Source organism: Dendropsophus ebraccatus, chromosome 4 (genome assembly GCF_027789765.1).
Source record: "Dendropsophus ebraccatus isolate aDenEbr1 chromosome 4, aDenEbr1.pat, whole genome shotgun sequence".
Classification (NCBI taxonomy): domain Eukaryota; kingdom Metazoa; phylum Chordata; class Amphibia; order Anura; family Hylidae; genus Dendropsophus; species Dendropsophus ebraccatus.
The window spans coordinates 113,554,362-113,567,396 of NC_091457.1; positions in this window are offsets into that span (position 1 = coordinate 113,554,362).

A 13,035-nucleotide genomic window follows, 5' to 3' on the forward strand; every position below is an offset into this window, starting at 1 on the left:
ATCTCTATTAGGCATTTTCAGCTTCTGAATGTAAAGATATGTTTCTATTCACTGACTTTTTCAGTTATGTTCACACTTTTGTGGGGGCTGCGTTTGGAAAGCTCCGTAGCAAGTTCCATTTATGCAGGATCTGAGCACACAAAATCCACCAAACCCAGGAATAGGCCTAAAGCTAATAGATGCATAATCAGGCAGGCCAGATATGGGCCTAAAGGTAATAGATGAGTAATGCAGCACGCTAGGCATGAGCATATTGGTAATGTATACAGAATACAATGGGCCTATGGGTAATAGATGAAACCTGGCAGGCCAGACATAAACCTTTTGGTAATATATGGGGAATCCAGCAGGCGAAAAATGGGTCTATAGGTAATATATGGGGAATCCAGCAGGCAAAGAATGGGCCTATCAGTAATAGACAATCCAGCCGTCCTGGCAGGGGAGAGGCCTATAGGTAATGGAAGCAGATCCCAGCAGGCCAGACAGGCAGCACTGCTTGGGTTATCTTTGTAGTTTAATTAAACAAATCTGCTATCTTGAGATGCTTTCACACTCAAAAGAGAAGTAGAATCTTCCTATATTATTATCTTATATATCTCCCTTAAGGCCCTATTACACAGGCCGCTGTTAGATCAGCACTCGTTTCCTCCTCGTTCCCCGCTTGCTGGCGGTGTTCTTACACGTGCTGACAGCGAGAGGGTAAGAGGGCAGGGCGGGGGGAGCTGCTAAGGGCCTCATACATGGAGCAATAGCCAGCAGACCGTCGCTATCGTTTAAGTTTTTTTTTCCCAACAAATTGGAAGACAAGGATTACACAAAGCAATTATTAGCCATATGGGCCGATAATCGGCCAAATACGGCCAATAATCTCTTTGTGTAATAGGGCCTTTATATAATCCACTCCTCATGTTTGAAAACCTGCATTAGAATGGCACATGTGAAAGCACACATAAGGCTCTTGTCTGTCTTATTTACTTTACTAAGGATATAAATTTCCCTTTCAGAAAGTCATATTGGAGCATAATTAATATGGGAGGAACTTGCTGAGCAGTAGATCGCCCTTTGCTGGTGAGAAATGATCTGCGTAGGGTGACGGTGCAGTGAGTAATGTGCAGTTCTGTAGGTGTGAGTGGGCGGCAAGAAAAGGTATTTCTAAAGTAAGAAATGAAAAGCTACAACACAGGACCAGAGAAGCCATTCTATCTAGCTATTGCTAGCTGTTTGTCTTATAGACAGATGTGAGACAGCTAGGCAGATATCTCACATCTCTAGCACAGCGTATTACACGACCCGGGTAAGCAAGCGCCGACCTGTCAGCTCAGTGCTTGCTTCCCCCTTGTTCCCTTCTCGGTGCATGTGCTATTACACGCACAGACAGCAAGTGGGGAGCAGCAGGAGAGGCCACCTGAACGATCCTTGGTGGCCCATTGAAGTCAGCTGCACACATCTTGATCTTTCAACATGATGTCAGCCGACAATTGCATGTCAATTGATCGTGGCTTTCAACATATGCTATTACACTAAATGATTATTGGCTGGAACAGTTGACAATTGGCCAAGAAAGGCTTCGTTCCCACTGAGCAAAACTAGCGGAAATGCCGTTAGCCTCCCTCTCATAATGGGAGTCTATGGGAGGCGCGCGCTCCTGCTCTGTCCGTGCTGAAGAATGAACATGTTTATTCTTCAGCGCGGACAAAGCAGGAGCGCGCGCCTCCCATAGACTCCCATTATGAGAGGGAGGCTATTCTGCTAGTTTTGCTCAGTGGGAACGAAGCTTAGGCTGGTAGTTGTTCAGTGTAATGGAGTTCTTATTACTCTCTCATATCTTTCCCTCCTTGTCCTTTACGCTGTATTCCTTACATTGCTTTTCATGGATATGCAATGTTAATTAATAAGAATGTCTGATACTACAACCTCTACTGATACTACAGCTCTCCCAGGCGCTTAACTTAAACAGGGGGATTCATTGCTGTGGTTCCTACTTCCCTCAGCCGTTTGTTGCGGCATCATCGAGGCTGGGGCTCTTTGGTCATGGTGCGATATTGCATCAAATGTTAACTAATGTTGCCTGAAATCATGTGTGTATGGCATTAGTTCGGGATTGCGACAAAAACACTTTTTTTGCAATCATGGTAACATGCATGAGATTGATATAACCTCCATATGTTTACATTAACGTCTCCTTGTCAGTTCCAAAAATATGTCAAAAGTTTTGATCAGCTAGGGTCTGGTTGTTCAGAACCCCATTAATCATTAGAAGCTTGTAATGGTCTTTACTCCTAAGTAGAGAAGCAAAGTGCTTTGTTTTCAGTGCTGCTCCACTCCCTGCCACTCATTCCAGGATTCCCAGGATTGGATCCATCTTTTACCTGGCACCTGGGGTGGAGCGGCAGGGAGTGGAGCAGTGCTGAAAGGCTGCAGCTTGATGAGCTTAGCACTTATCAAAGAAGCGATTCGCTCATCTCTACTTCCCAGCTCATCTCACTCAAGGAAAAGGTCTTCATTGAGTCTGGAACCTTGCACAATCCACAGAGTAAGGGCCCTATTACACAGAGCGATTATCTGCTTATCAATGACAATGATCAGCTGAGGAACCAATCATTGGCTTATTGTTCTCTTTCAACATGTTAAAAAAAAATCATCCTCCGCCAACTGTGCATCCATACATTTAATGGCTGATGCCAGGTAAAGAAAATAATCAAGAAGTATACTTACCTGTCCATATTCCCCCGGTGTCGTCCTGCCTCGTTTCTAGGATTCCTGGCTCATGGCAGTCGCCTCCGGAACTTCCAACCTCTCAGCTCAGCCAATCACTGACTGTGGTGTTGTCCCATTTCCAGTGACTGACTGAGCGGCTTGTCATTTTAGAGACGGGACCAGAAGCTGTGGTGACCAGGGAATCCCATAGATACCAAGGCAACCTGGACAACGGAGTACATATTTACTATTATACACATTTAGGGTGCCTTCACACGTACCCGATCCGCAGCGGATTTCACATCCCGCTGCAAGTATGTAAATGAACCCCCTGGCGACCGGAGCGTACTGACAGAGGCACCCATCCTCCTGCACAGACCGATCGTGCAGGCTCCCCCCGCTGTGCTGCTGCTGCTGTCGGGCACGGCTCTCTCCTCAGGCTCCCGAGCCGTGAGGAGAGAGCCGTTTCTGGCAGCAGCAGTACAGTGAAGGGGAGCCTGCACGATCGGTCTGTGCAGGAGGATGGGTGCCTCTGTCAGTACGCTCTGGCCGCTGTCAGTGTTTCCATCCGGTTAATTTACATACTGACATCCCGCTGCGAGTATGTATTGTCAATAGGGTTGAAAGACACTGGATCCGCAGTGGATTTCGCTGTGAATTCGCAGCGTGAAATCCACTGTGGATCTGGTACGTGTGAAGGCACCCTTAAAGCAAGCGCTGCATTGACATCACTAACTATGTCTATGCAGGCTTATTAAAGGGGTTATCCAGCGCTACAAAAACATGGCCACTTTCCCCCTACTGTTGTCTCCAGTTTGGGTGAGGTTTTGAAACTCAGTTCCATTGAAGTAAATGGAGCTTAATTGCAAACCGCACCTGAACTGGAGAACACAGTAGGGGGAAAGTGGCCATGTTTTTGTAGCGCTGGATAACCCGTTTAAGTGCTGATCTAGCAGATTGTCACTTTCTTACCCGGGTCATCTAATACGGCCCTAAGCGTACAGCCATATGCTTCTTTCTGTTTGTTCTATTGATCAAAGAGGGTCTGAACACCTGTATATCCATACATGACTTAAACCATTCCTAGCTTTTTCAGTTCTTTATGGTAACATTACCTAGTAATGCAGTAAGGGTGAGGGTGAAATGTATTGCTGTATGATTAGGTAGATTTGTCTTTTAAGACACTGGAGATGCTGGGTGACATCCAGCTAATTGTTAGGAGGACACTTGGGTACTGTAGAAGTTACTTTAATGTGTTAGATCGGGAGTGTTGACCATCTATGCAGAAACGTCCTTGCATTCGCCGCTGAAATGAACCGATCCCCACTGATCAGACACCAAATATTATTTCACAATTTTTTGGCCCTGTCCTGTCTTTAACTATGTATTTTGTAGACAAAATCTCCTGTTGTCAAACACGACGAGCGCCAGGGCGGTGGGAGAGGTTTAGGAATAAACACACAGGGCAGCCTTCTGGGCCTTGGAAATATCTTCCCAAATATTTGAGCTGCTGAAAAAAGAGGATTAAAGCAGTAAATGGAATCCAATGAAGTGTTTAGTGAGTTGTAGAATAGGGGCAGGTGACTGGGGTGTCACGCGTGTCACCCAGCAGTGATTGGAATTAACCATTTCCAGGGCCTGATTAATAATGTAGAGCGCACTCCCAGACTGCAAAACAAAAGACCTTGAGGGTGGAGGACAAACTGACAGCTTGTAGCGGGATTAATGTATTACAGGATTACATAAACTGCTAAGAAGTGGCAGGTGACGTCAGAGCACTTTGTGGAGAATGAAAGGGGGGCAATTACATGACAGGGGTAATTAACCCAGCTGGATGATATCCCAATTACAATTGTTTCACTAGGCAACAAGAATGTGCGTATAAAGCGGATTCCCTCCTGCGATGAATGCAGACCTGATTTAATAACAAGGCAACGGGATTGTCACGGCGACTCTGCACAGGGTTGTACTTTTGTATCAATGCTATAAATAAATATATAGTAGTCTACATCCATGGATGCTATCATGGCTGTTTGTTTTAAGCCATAAGCATTGCTTAGTGCATTCCTTGGAATTCCAAACATTTGTAAGGTTTTAAAGGGAAACTAGCACAATAAAAACCTGCAGGCACCATGTTATAAAGCAGATTGATATACTGTTCAGGCTTGGGGGAAATGTTCCTGCATAAAACTTGTCATTTATTCATGTAAATCTCTGGGTAGTCATGCTTAGTGACTGACAGCTGTCTATGTATAACTACATATAGAAATCTGTCAGTCACTGACTAGAACCACCCAATCGACTAATTAAAGGGGTAGTGCGGCGCTAAGAAATTATTCACAAAACATTCACAAAATTCACAAAATTCACAAAATCATAACACACATTACAAAGTTGCATAACAGACATTACAAAGTTGTATAACTTTGTAATGTGTGTTATTTTGTGAATAATTTCTTAGCGCCGCATTACCCCTTTAACCCAGAATAAGCAGAGATTTACATGATTAAATCAGTGGCGTAGCTACAGTGAAGGCAGGGAAGGCGACTGCTATGGGGCCCCTGCATAAAGGGGGCCCGAGGAAGCCTGCCCTGCCTTCATGGTAGGTACCCCGCTCCCCCAGGGGTCCAGAGAGGAAGAGGGACCCCCACTGCACTGTTCAGCCCCCTCACTGTAGTGCCGGGTGAGCGGGCTGAACAGAGGAGCAGGACCTGCCAGACGGCACAGGAGAGGGATGAAGGACCTTTGGGTCACATGACCCAAAGGTCCTCAATACCTATGTGAAGATCAGCCCGGACTACAGGAGGAGGAGGGGGAAGCCTGGGAGCTGTAAGTGCTGTGTATGTGTGTCAGTGAGTCTATATATGTATCTGTGGGTATATGTATATGTCAGTGTGTGTATATATGTATCTGTGGGTATATATGTATATGTCAGTGTGTGTATATATGTATCTGTGGGTATATATGTATATGTCAGTATGTGTATGTATCTGTGGCTATATATATATATATATATATATATATATATATATATATATATATGTGTGTTTGTGTATGTCAGCAATGTCTGTAGCACTGGTGTATATGTGTGTGTTTGTGTATGTCAGCAATGTCTGTAGCACTGGTGTATATGTGTGTGTTTGTGTATGTCAGCAATGTCTGTAGCACTGGTGTATATGTGTGTGTTTGTGTATGTCAGCAATGTCTGGAGCACTGGTGTATATGTGTGTTTGTGTATGTCAGCAATATCTGTAGCACTGGTGTATATGTGTGTTTGTGTATGTCAGCAATGTCTGGAGCACTGGTGTATATGTGTGTGTTTGTGTATGTCAGCAATGTCTGTAGCACTGGTGTATATGTGTGTGTTTGTGTATGTCAGCAATGTCTGTAGCACTGGTGTATATGTGTGTGTTTGTGTATGTCAGCAATGTCTGTAGCACTGGTGTATATATATATGTGTGTGTATGTCAGCAATGTCTGGAGCACTAGTGTATATGTGTGTGTTTGTGTATGTCAGCAATGTCTGTAGCACTGGTGTATGTGTGTGTGTGTTTGCTCCCAAAGATGTTCTGCAGCAGCTTCTATTAATGCTGGGCTCTAATAAAAGAACCCACCATTAATATCTGCAGCATTTTCTTTTATTTCTGGTTGAGTATTTCTTATTACACTGAGATGATTTCCCTGTGTACAGTCTACTCATGGTGTATACATCAGCACTAGTGTAATCACAGCGTATATATGTGTGTATGTCAGTGGCGGATCTGTATATATGTTAATGGTGCCTCTGTGTGTGTATATGTGCGTCAATGTCTGTGTTTGGCGGGGGGGGGGGCGTACAGGATTTATGGGGCCCCATACAGTTTTTTGCTATGGGGCCCCATGAATCCTAGCTACGCCCCTGGATTAAATCATACTTTTTTCTGTTCATATCAACCTGCTCAGTTCTCTTCTTGCTTTATAACTTGTTGCCTGGAAATTTCAAGCAAGACTGCACCTTTTATACATCTGTAAAGATGATCTGTCCGCTCTCCTGACATGTCTTTTTAGTAAGAGTTGAATAAGTAAAATATTAAAAGATGCTGAAATAAATATATACAGTGATACCTTGGTTTAAGAGTAACTTGATTTAAGAGCATTTTGGTTTAAGAGCTCACAGTTTTTCAAAATTGTGACTTGGTTTAAGAGCATTGCTTTGGTTTAAGAGCTCCCTGTACTGGGTGGGCGCGAGAGTGGGGGAGGGGCAAGGCCTGTATAGCGGGGTCTACAGCACTGTACTCTGACCCAGGAAGTCTCCCTCACCTTCCAAATCATAGCAGATTCACTTCAGGCTGGGGCTTACATCAGGGGACAGGACTTCAGAGGGTAGACAGAGAATGCTGCATGTATGTGCTCACATCTGCTCATTCCTTCATGCTCCCTGCAGTCTCTGTCAGTCCTGATTGGTCCATGCTGAACACACACACCATCCCCATTGCTGTCACGTGACCACCTAAATCTCTGACAGCAGCCCTGCTTCTCTTTTCTAGCCTGTTGCACTATTCTACTGCATTATGGGGATCTGCAGCTCCATCCTGTATCTACAAACTGCTGCTGTTTTTCAGGTTTATGCACTTACTATACATTATACACCACATGCTGATTGCATATTCAGCTGTTTATAAATGTTTGTTTCATTTGTTTTACATGTTATTCAGAATATAAAATCATTATTTTTGGGGTGTGGAACCAATTGTCTGCATATCAGTGATTTCTTATGGGAAAATTTGCTTTGGTTTAAGAGTGGATTTGGATTACAAGTGCAGTGCTGGAACGAATTATGCTCGTAATCCAAGGCACCACTGTATATTTATATATATATATATATATATATATATATATATATATATATATATATATATAAATTACAAATCTATAGAACTTTTTGAAACCAGTTGATTTGAAAGAAAAATATTTTCACTGGTTAACGCCTTTAGGGTACAAACCCACTTGACGTATTTGCTGCGTGGATCAGTCTTAAAAATAAGCAGGCAAACCGCAGGTTGGCTTTATACGATTGTTCTGTGTTAAAATACGCAATTGCGTATTTTTGAAGCGTGAAGCTTGTTGTTAGCAAAGCATAAGTTGTTAAGATACGCAATTGCGTATTTTTGAAGCATGAAGCTACATGCGTTTTTCGCACAGGTTGTTAACAACTGATGCTTTGCTAACAACAAGCTTCACGCTTCAAAAATACGCAATTGCGTATTTTAACACAGAACAATCGTATAAAGCCAACCTGCGTTTTGCCTGCTTATTTTTAAGACTGATTCACGCAGCAAATACGTCAAGTGGGTTTGTACCCTTAAGATCAGTTGTTTGCAAAAGGTACCCCCATTCCTACTTGTGGTATCTAAAGTCTATAGCCCTAGATAGTTAAGAGAGATTTCAACAATAGTGGCTGTATTTTAAATCACGTGGTTCACATTGCATGTCATTTATTTTATCCAGTATCAAATAAAAGTTACATCTTATTAAGCCGCAGGGGAAAGAGGGGTAATAGTGAGGAGAAATCCTCTTAAAGGAGAAGTCCGTCAAACTACTGTTACTTAGCTCTCCCCGTGCCGGTGAAGCGACAGGTCACACGCACAGGGAACCCTGCCGAAAGGCATTTCCCCAAGTTGCGATGACATCACGACTCAGGGGAAAATGCCACACCTGGCTGATGGATTGCCCATCAGCTAATCACTGACTGCAGCAGTGTCCCGCCTCTTTCACTGCTGACCGGGCAGTCCATCATTGCTGCCAAAGAAGATTCTGTAGCCCTGCAGGGGTCCCACAACGGCGAACCAGCGCTGGAGAGGCACCGGGAGAGTTGAGTAAGCATTGTTTATTATTTTCCCACTTGCCGGCTGACAATTTTTTTCCTATGGCTGGACTTAAGGAAACGATAAAATAAAATAATTTTTACTTTTTTACAATATTTTTATCCTCTTGTCCTCATATCCAGTCCCCCACTCCCTCCCTCCAGGCCAGGGGGGGGGGGGGGGGGAATCAATAAATCAATATTTAAGTAGTCTCTTACCAATTATCCCATTTCTTCAAGTATTTTATGGCGTTGTTCCCTTCTACCTTCTGGGATCAGCCCTCTAAACGTTTGGCCCTATTCACCTGATTAAGCCATTTGGTAGTTGGAGAGGTCGTTCCATCGTATAGCTCCTGGGTCCTGCTGCAAAATCTGTAATAAGGCACCCATTTATCATATATAATATATAGTACTGATTTCCCAGGGGAAAGAAGTATCTTTTGAGTCCCTTTGGTGTGAATGTAGCCCCTGCACCACCTATAGTTGGGCCTTAAGAACCTACCCAACTTATGCTGCGTTTACACGGAACGATTATCATGCGAATTCGCACAATAACGATCGAATTTTAACGATAATCGTACGTGTAAACGCTGCGAACGATGAAACGACGAACGAGAAATCGTTCATTTTGATCTTACAACATGTTCTATAATCGTCGTTCACAAAAAATTCGCAGATCGTTCCGTGTAAACAGTCGTTCGACGATTTAACCAATGTGTGAGATAGGGTTTAAGTGATCGCAAAACGAATTTCCGTACGATATATCGTACCGTCTAAACGCTGACCGTTATGAAAAAAAAATTGTTACTCCAACATCGTTAATCGTACGATCGGGCCAATTATCGTTTCGTGTAAACGCAGCATTGCTTTATGACCTATCTGATAGGTGTAAATTAAGAGGTGATTGTGGGACTTCTTGGGAGCAATAGTAGTTCAACAGATAGTGGAAAGCTATTATTCGAAATAAATTTTGTATCCTGATGAGGGTATTCATCTCATGTGTTGCTTAACTGTGTGGCTTTTTCAGACTGAGGTTTGGATTATGGAGAGTACAATGCATGGAGTAAAGACGATTAGGAGCTTTAGAGGGTGTTTGGAGCATGGGATTAGTGGGACAAGATTTAAAAATGGAAACCCATTGAATCAATATCATATGAGAGTAAAATATTGTAGCTTTCAGGATCCTGAAAAGCAATAATCACCAAATGTTAGGGCATGATGGGAGTTGTAGTTTTGCAGCAACTGAAATGGTTTCTACTGCTGGTTTGGGGTAAAAAAAAAAATAGAGCAAAATGAGCTCCAAAATTAGTATTAAATTCTGTTAAAAATATGGTACGTCAAAAAAAACTTTCTATGTGTGAATGTAATGAGGATATATGTAAATGATCACAACTTTACAGCAAAAGAAAAAGCTTATTGGGGAAAACTGTACAGTGGTAGGGAGGCTCAAACAAAACATACATTTAGGCATGGATGCCCACAGGTTCCATATGGCATCCGATAACATTTACCTATGTGCATCAGGATGTTGCAGCTGGGCCTGTACATCGTGTCCATCTTGCACACTGATAGGCTGTTCACCATGTACACTCACCGGCCACTTTATTAGGTACACCTGTCCAACTGCACGTTACCACTTAATTTCTAATCAGCCAATCACATGGCCGCAACTCAGTGCATTTAGGCATGTAGACATGGTTAAGACAATTTCCTGCAGTTCAAACTGAGCATCAGTATGGGGAAGAAAGGTGATTTGAGGGCCTTTGAACGTGGCATGGTTGTTGGTGCCAGAAGGGCTGGTCTGAGTATTTCAGAAACTGCTGATCTACTGGGATTTTCACGCACAACCATCTCTAGGGTTTACAGAGAATGGTCCGAAAAAGAAAAAACATCCAGTGAGCAGCAGTTCTGTGGGCGGAAATGCCTTGTTGATGCCAGAGGTCAGAGGAGAATGGGCAGACTGGTTTGAGCTGATAGAAAGGCTACAGTGACTCAAGTAGCCAACCGTTACAACCAAGGTAGGCAGAAGAGCATCTCTGAACGCACAGTACGTCCAACTTTGAGGCAGATGGGCTACAGCAGCAGAAGACCACACCGGGTGCCACTCCTTTTAACTAAGAACAGGAAACTGAGGCTACAATTTGCACAAGCTCATCGAAATTGGACAGTAGAAGATTGGAAAAACGTTGCCTGGTCTGATGAGTCTCGATTTCTGCTGCGACATTCGGATGGTAGGGTCAGAATTTGGCGTCAACAACATGAAAGCATGGATCCATCCTGCCTTGTATCAACGGTTCAGGCTGGTGGTGGTGGTTTCATGGTGTGGGGAATATTTTCTTGGCACTCTTTGGGCCCCTTGGTACCAATTGAGCATCGTTGCAACGCCACAGCCTACCTGAGTATTGTTGCTGACCATGTCCATCCCTTTATGACCACAATGTACCCAACATCTGATGGCTACTTTCAGCAGGATAATGCGCCATGTCATAAAGCTAGAATCATCTCAGACTGGTTTCTTGAACATGACAATGAGTTCACTGTACTCAAATGGTCTCCACAGTCACCAGATCCCAATCCAATAGAGCATCTTTGGGATGTGGTGGAACGGGAGATTCCCATCATGGATGTGCAGCCGACAAATCTGCTGCAACTGTGTGATGCCATCATGTCAATATGGACCAAAATCTCTGAGGAATGCTTCCAGCACCTTGTTGAATCTATGCCACGAAGAATTGAGGCAGTTCTGAAGGCAAAAGGGGGTCCATCCCGTTACTAGCATGGTGTACCTAATAAAGTGGCCGGTGAGTGTATATGTGCCCTCATGTAACCACTGCTCCCAACACCTCCTAACAGTTTGTTCAGAACGGACTAGATGGCGGGTTATTTCTCAGAATGAATATCCTGCTTTTCTCTGTACGATGATGTGCTTCCTCTCTAAGGGCAGTATTAAACGGTCCGATCAATATAGCAAACGAGCGCCCGTCTGCTAGATCGGCGCACGTTTACTAAGCCTATTACTTGCCTTAATTATCATGCATTTAGCAATGTCCGTGCAGCCCTTGCTTTAAAAGTGACAACTCTTAAGAATATAATACAGTATATATGTTACCGATCCATGCTCCCCGGTGTCTTCCTGCCTTTTCCATGCTTCCCGCAGCCACTGGTGGAACTTCAGAGCCGTTCTCTGAAGTGACAAGCCGCTCAGCCAATCCTTGGCCGTGGCGGTCCCGGACAGTGATTGGCTGATCGGCTTGTCAATTCAGAGACCGAATCTGAAGTTCCACTGGCAGATTCATTAGCTGTTGGCTGCACATTGCTATTACACGTAGCAGATGCACGGCAGATGATGATTCTAGGACCTAAAGACACGATCAGCCAATGATCGTTGTCATCGGCTAATGGTTGTCTTTATTACACAGAGCGAAGATTCTGCCTATTCAGCAGATTGTTGATCCATGTAATAGGGGCCCAAGTTTGTCAACTGGGAAGAATGCTTTTAGATGTCTAGCAGTCGCCGATCTCTCGCCAGGAGGTACACTATCCAACAGTAGCCTCTAGGAGCCTTTTTATAGGGCAGTGGGGAAGCACTATTACACCCTCTTGTGGTAGAGCCAAATGTTGCAGTAATCCGACATTTCTATTTCGGTGCATTATTTTTTGCATTGTTATTATTATTATTATTATTATTTGCCTGGTAGCCACTTATCTTTTCTGCACACATAACGTGGGAAGTCAGGGAAAGAAAATGATTCAAAGTTATCTTATGTACACAACTGGCTATGAAATGAATGGACACAAGACACGACAAGGTGCACAAGCTGCATTTCAGGAGCTTCATTCGTTTCCAGGGAAAGGGAGGAGAATCTGTGGTTAAGATTCCTTGAATCAATATTTATTTATTAATGACTGCAAGCAGAAGCATTTCAGGGTCAGTTTGGCTACAAAGTTGCAAGCTGTGCACACAGACAACAATATAAGGTGTACCTAAAATGTCAGACCCTGACACATACCTGACCTCTTAAATATACTCACAAAGGTCTGTTGGCTCCAATAAAGAATACACATAGGGTATGTATACTTTTGTTTACTTTGTGATTTTCTTCTTGCTTTGATGCAGGGATGGGGTACATTTCAGCCTTCCAGCTAAAATTACAATTTCCATGATGCCTAGACAGCCAAAGCTTTAGTGGACGATAACAATTTTTTACTGCCTGCACAAAAGATGCCAATTTGCCAATAAACGGCCCATGTAAAAGTCCCTGAATAATGCACAAACTGGTTACAAGTGGTGGCCATGAGGGTCTGTTCTGGGTCCTATACTTTTTAATATGTTTGTAAGTGACATAGGAGAAGGGAGAAGGTTTGGTAGGTAAGGTTTGTCTTTTTGCTGATGAAACAAGTGAGCATTAGGGTATTTTGGTCAGTATTTGGTCCCCATTTTGGAGCTCATTTTGGTCAATATATATAGATTTGTAATTGCATAAAACATTGTATCC